This window comes from Scatophagus argus, chromosome 10, assembly GCF_020382885.2.
Source record: "Scatophagus argus isolate fScaArg1 chromosome 10, fScaArg1.pri, whole genome shotgun sequence".
Taxonomy (NCBI): domain Eukaryota; kingdom Metazoa; phylum Chordata; class Actinopteri; family Scatophagidae; genus Scatophagus; species Scatophagus argus.
In genome coordinates this window covers 11,554,870-11,560,869 of record NC_058502.1, presented here as the reverse complement: position 1 = coordinate 11,560,869, position 6,000 = coordinate 11,554,870, and the positions used below count along the sequence as shown (strand labels likewise).

The 6,000-nt window shown below is 41.8% G+C and overlaps 1 protein-coding gene across 2 annotated transcripts in view; it reads left to right on the top strand.

Annotated features, from left to right (window-relative positions):
- Positions 1–460: 460 nt before the first annotated feature.
- Positions 461–6,000, top strand: part of zgc:171482 (zinc finger protein) — a 43,945-nt gene continuing 38,405 nt past the window's right edge. The window contains exon 1 of one of the 2 annotated variants that reach the window (XM_046401533.1): positions 461–1,252. The gene's annotated coding sequence lies outside the window, so the exon portion shown is untranslated. The remainder of the gene's footprint in view (positions 1,253–6,000) is intronic. The other variant, XM_046401534.1, reaches the window with a different exon arrangement.

Here is a 6,000-nt window from a genome sequence, read left to right as displayed (position 1 = left end):
CAACCCTACAATGAGTTGATCAGCTCTGCCTCCTGTGCCCTCATAACCCTCTTATAATAATAAAGATGAATTGTACTGCTGATCCATATATTAAAGGGAAATGCCACTGAATAATTGTTAATCGAAATCCTAGGACTCACTGGATGTTTTCCTGTCTTCAGCCAAATGCGTGCTGAGAAAATGGTGCAGAAACTCACTATACCACCCCATCCGCAACAAGCACAGCACAGAGGACAAGCTATCGCAGCTGCTCCTAACCAGTGTTTTAAAGGCTGGCAACCCTTTAAAACACATCATAACTTATCAGTCCTTATCAGAGTTGCTTTGGTGGGTTGTCAGCAATGTGAGCAATGTGACCAGAGTTTTCGCCTTCTACTATCTTATCCATCCTCTTGCCTCTCCAGTGATTCTGCATGACCGGTTCTGACCCGATGGCCGGAAACCATAAAATAAAACTCAGTGTTTTGGCGCAGATACATTACTTCAAGTAGTCCACCCAGTAACGGATATCACAGCAGCCACAGGAGATCAGACGAATGTCTTAAGGCACACCTGAGCAGCGTAAACTTAATTAGGCTGCGACCATACACTCCGCAAAGACAGTCAATACTACAATGAATCCGGGCGCTCTTTCTGTCCCTTTCTTAATTTTTATGTAAGATGATATTCATGTGGGTGCACTGCGCGGAAACCTACTCACTCGACCAGTGCTCCCACTCACTCACTCACGCTGCAAACCCAGCACTCAGTGTTCACTATCACACGCACTGTGCGAGCCGGAGCGCTCCCCGTCTTTTCATTCATCCCGGTGAAGGCTGCTTCGCACTTTCTTCGTCTTCTCCTTTTTCTTCTCCTCTTCCTCACGCAGGAATAGCTTACTTTTGTTTTTTGTTCTCCCTGCGCGGTGCCTTTTGGTCGGACTAGTAGTGGATGATAATCAACAGAGCTGCGTTTCCTCCACGATACTACGGACAGGAGAGGACACGCGCATCACGACGGAGAGCAGCGCGAGGGATTTTTTTTTTCTTCCTCCTTTCATTTTTGGAGCGTGATTTCCAGCAGTAACAACCAAACAAAATATCAGCTTTGAAGAGCAGCGTTACCACGGACGGCCCCACCTGCCGAAACTCCAGTCCCGATTCGAGGGATTTTTTTTATTATTATTTCACTGCACAGGTGTGTTAAAGGATTAAACAGACAGTTGGCGGATGGTTGTCGGTTTCGTGGAGAGGAGTCGCTGCCTCTGCCTAAGGTGAGACATGGACCCCGACATGAACAGGACACACCGACTGATGAGTTTGGTCAACAGATGAATTGATAGGTAATGACCAGTCAACTACTGGCCGGTCTGTTTCAGGAAACATCAAGAAAGTTTTGACACCTTAAATGACCCCATGGTGTGCTGTTTACTGTTTGTATGTGTGATACTGTTTGTATCAATCTCTGCAAACTTTATGCTATGCTGTTTATATATATATATATATATATTATGGATAAACTGTAGACATGACGATGATCTACATGCACAGACTCGATGCAAAGTTCAAGATGGGGTCCCTCGCTGCTCGTCCTTAAATGGGAAAAGGTGACACCAGGCTGTTGTTGCTGCTTAATAAATCACTTGGTGCATTATCAGGGTTGCTGCAGATTTTTATTATATATTATATTTCAGCTCTAGTTTGAATAGATTTAGACGAGATAAAGTTGGCAGCCCGCAACAGAGGCAGCAATGATTTATAAACTTTTCACAACAGTTCAAATCCCAGCCCTGCCCCACCTTCAATAATGATTTTCTGTGAAATATGAAAACGAGACACATGTCAGATACATTATGGATTTGTTCTGATACTTGATGCTGCATCTAGTTTCACTGGCTTCTATCCATCTCACTGAGAGCCCTCTCATTGCAAGTATTTGTCACGTTGGAGAGAATGTCCAGTCAGCGTGGATGTCAGCTTATGGCCTTTAAACAGCATTTGCCTTGCCGTCACCAGGACTGACCCGCGAGCACACACACACACACACACACACACACACACACACACACACACAGAGAGAGAGAGACAGAGAGAGAGAACAGGCTATCCCCGTATCACTCATTCACACACATTGTAATGAATGTCATGAAGTAAAGGGATTCAGTGTATTTATGTCAGCACATGCTGCCATCACTTCAGTCCTCTGAAAAGGACATTTTATTGACACCAAGCAGGACCCACTGTGGTCCATACTCTGCCTTTTTATTTCCACTGTGTTGCACAGGGTCTGTTTTTTCTCGTGTAGCCTGACGGTCTGAGCTGAGTTCAGGCTTCATGTTATTGATCAGCATGCGCTGACTTCTACTGTACTTCAGGTCACTGCTGCAGGCAGAGCAGCAAGGTGTCTCAGAGCTGGAGCCTTCCACACCATATCAAAGATGAATATATTCAATATAGTGACTGTGCCAGGTAATCACTTCTCAGAAAATGAGATGACTTCTTCACAATAGCTGAATATCTCGGGGTTATGGAGTGCAGTCCTGCAGAATGAAACATCTGAAGACGTCATATTGGACTTCAGCAAACTGTGCTTTTCAGGAGACATTATGGAGATCAAACAATCACTAAAGCTGGAAAATAATCAGTGTATTGATCGCTAATGGGAATAATCGTTAATTGTAGCCCTATTCTAAACCCAAAGATGTTTATATAGTCATTGTCTTATTATCATGAAGACAATGACATGTAGGAGGCTGGACAAAACAACCTTTGAGAATTAAAAAAAAAGACTTTAAAACTAGCGAGTTATCTAAATCATGGCAAAATACGTTTCTGGAGATCGACTGATTACTAAGATGACTATTGTTTCAGCTCTACACCATATTTCACGTAGTTACTATTGAAGATGATGTTTTTGTACATTTCAGTGTGCTGTCCCCTTTAAGTTTCGTACAGTACGGTTACACGATGAGGCAATGTTATAGATGTGAACATCACAAGATAAGCAGCATCTTTTCATGCTAATTCCCAGACACTGCGCTGTAACATTGGAGCTAATACGCTAACTGAAGAGTTTAAAGCGAGCAAAATAATTTAAAATGTGAACCTTGTCAGTCAAGCCATCTAGAAGTACAGGAGCCTTTTTTTATTTTTCCTCTTTTTGTCTCTCATGAGATGCTAAACTGCATCTGGGGGAGAATCTGGTTAACCGACTGGCATAATTTACCCTGCTGGTCCTAAAGGAATAAACAGAAGGGCGATGTTGTTCTTGAACAGTGCTCGCTTCTCTTCTATACAAGCAAACAAGCATCAAGCGTATACACATTCTCACACACAAATTAGGATACAAACACTGAGACACACACACACACACACACACACAGTCTGAGAGCAATAACTGAGGCAGATGCAGCTTCCTCTCTTTTTGAATAGGACAAGGATTGATTCAGTGTGTGTGTGTGTGTGTGTGTGTGTTCACAGGTGTGTGATTGCTCTAGTTTCTTTAAGATTGATAGAGCATCATGTGTAGGTATGTGTCTTTATTGTGTGTGTGTGTGTGTTTTCCTCTAGGAGTGCTCCTTAGCAACAGGCAGCATATCCTCTTCAGATATCTCTTTCTCAAACACAGTATACTGTGACCTTTCTGCTGACCGTGTGTGTGCATGCGAGTCTTTGCATGGGTGCATCTGCATCTGTGTTAATATGTGTGTGTGTGTGTGTGTGAGTGCGCGTGTGTCCATGTACATCAGTGTGAGAGCCATTTGACCTTTCTTTGTGTACATTCATTACTAGCGGCATAATAACTAATACAGAACCACCCGCTGTGCCTGTCTACGCGATCAAGATATTGAATCTGTCTGTCTCATAGCAGCATCAGTGCAGTGCCAAACATTTTCCAAAAAGCTTTTTTGTCTACATTTTTCTCTTAAACAAAGCAGATGTCATCACAATTGTGCAGTATTGATAATGATCCGGCAAGCTTTGAACAAGTGGCAGATTATCATTTTCAGACTATTTCATGTATCTCTCAGCGTGAATGAGAGAGACATCTTTAATATATATCTTGACACGGTTGTCGTGTTATGTTAATATCAGTGTTAGACTAATAACTGGTTGCATATTTCATATCCGGGAATAGCAGACAGAGCTCTTTAGAAATCAATTTTCTTTTGCTCCATCACCATGTTCGGAAACTGGCCTGCTGCCAGATGGGGAGGGAACAAGGGAAGGAGAGGGCGATACTGTGGGTGCATTAGTGAATGAGGGGGGAAAAATATGCTTATCACATGCATAAGTCATACTTTTATGTGTCTGAATTCGTCTAAAATAGTTATTAATGTATTCTCACAATGAGGATGAAGATGAAGGCACTTGACCTTAGCTCATAGCTTCCTATTTATATAGACTATAGGTGCTGCTAGGTCATGCCCTTTTTAGTCTGTGCCAGTGTGTGCATGTGAGTGTGATGCACTGTCACAGCATGCAGTCATACATCAGTGGCATATTCCTTTGTTGCTGCGTGTGTGTGTGTGTGTGGTCATAATTTTCATGAACACAGCACAGTATGAGCTTTATACACTTGCATGCTATCTTTGTAGATAGCGTTAGTTTATACACACAAGACTCGATCACTCATAACAAATATGCTGCCTTCTTATTTTCCGTTCCATTATCAAATTCATACTCGTGTTTAGAAAACTTGTTATATTCTGTGAATCAATTGGACTTTATGTGAGTGAAACAGGCAGCAGTGTGTAGGGAGGTGTGTAGGTGGATTATTATTTTGAAGAGGCTCTTCTCTGAGTTGTTTCATTTCAAGATTATTAGTTTTTGTTCTTGTTTGATCAGATCTGACTTATCAAAACAGCTCAAAGTTTTAGTTTTCATTTTGGGTTATGTTCGACATGGACTTTATTTGCTTTTTTTGATCACTTAACAGTCAAATGCTATGATCAGTGCCATTGATTGCTTTTCTGTTCTTTAAGCACCAGTTTGCTGGAGGCACTGTTCTCTAACACACACTCAAGGGCCTTAACAGTTGAACCCAAAAGCTAAAATCAATTCTCTCAATGCAACACGCTGTCTTAGAGAACCGAACTAATCGGCATACTGAACAAACAAAACCCTACGGTGCAAAAGTTAAACACAATCAAACCAAAGGATCACGCAGTCCCTCTCAGCATGAAAATAACTGAATTAACACTGCTGCAGTTGCCTTACTTCACCCTGACCCACGTAATTATTCCAGCACAGTTACACGGTGAGTTATGCAAATGGACTAAGGAAATCAAGGATGTATTTTTAAGAATTCATAGAAACACTGCGAAAGAAAACATTGCACTCACACACCTGCAGAAACAAACACACAGACAGACAGACAGACCTACCTTGTACAAAAAGTGCATTAACAAGCTGTTTTTTTACCTCTGGCTTATTGCGAGGATCCCTGCAGGCATGGCACCTTACAACCACTTAAGCAAACACACACACACACACTGACGGACACTTAAACACAAGTGCACGCACACACGCACACAAAGTAGGAGACCTGTGACTGACAGTTGATGCTACAAGATATTTATGTACGTGTCCCCTTAGGACAAAAATCCGTCATCAACATTGTACTGTACTGAAGCTCTGAATGCACCTGTTTTACAGTCTGGTCACCAGACTTGCCATAATATTCATACTGGTAGAGGCTTTTATTCCACAGAACAAGGAGCTTATTTTACTAATTAGTACGAGGGAAACTCCACATCAGTTCAATAATGAAGACAAAAAGAAAGCAAGTGAGAGAGAGCTGAGAGATCTGGAGAGAGGAAAGTCATTACAAAGCATTATTTGCCATTTGTCACTTCAGCTGTTCCACTTATTGCAATTTTATGCCCGATGTCTTTTAACACCTCTTATTTTTCTCTCCAAAATTTTGGAATGTTTTATTTGTAGCGTTTTTTGTTTTTTTTTTATTTTTGCTGAAGTGCATGTTGCCTCATGGGAAATCTGTTTGCTGCCCTCTCAGTGT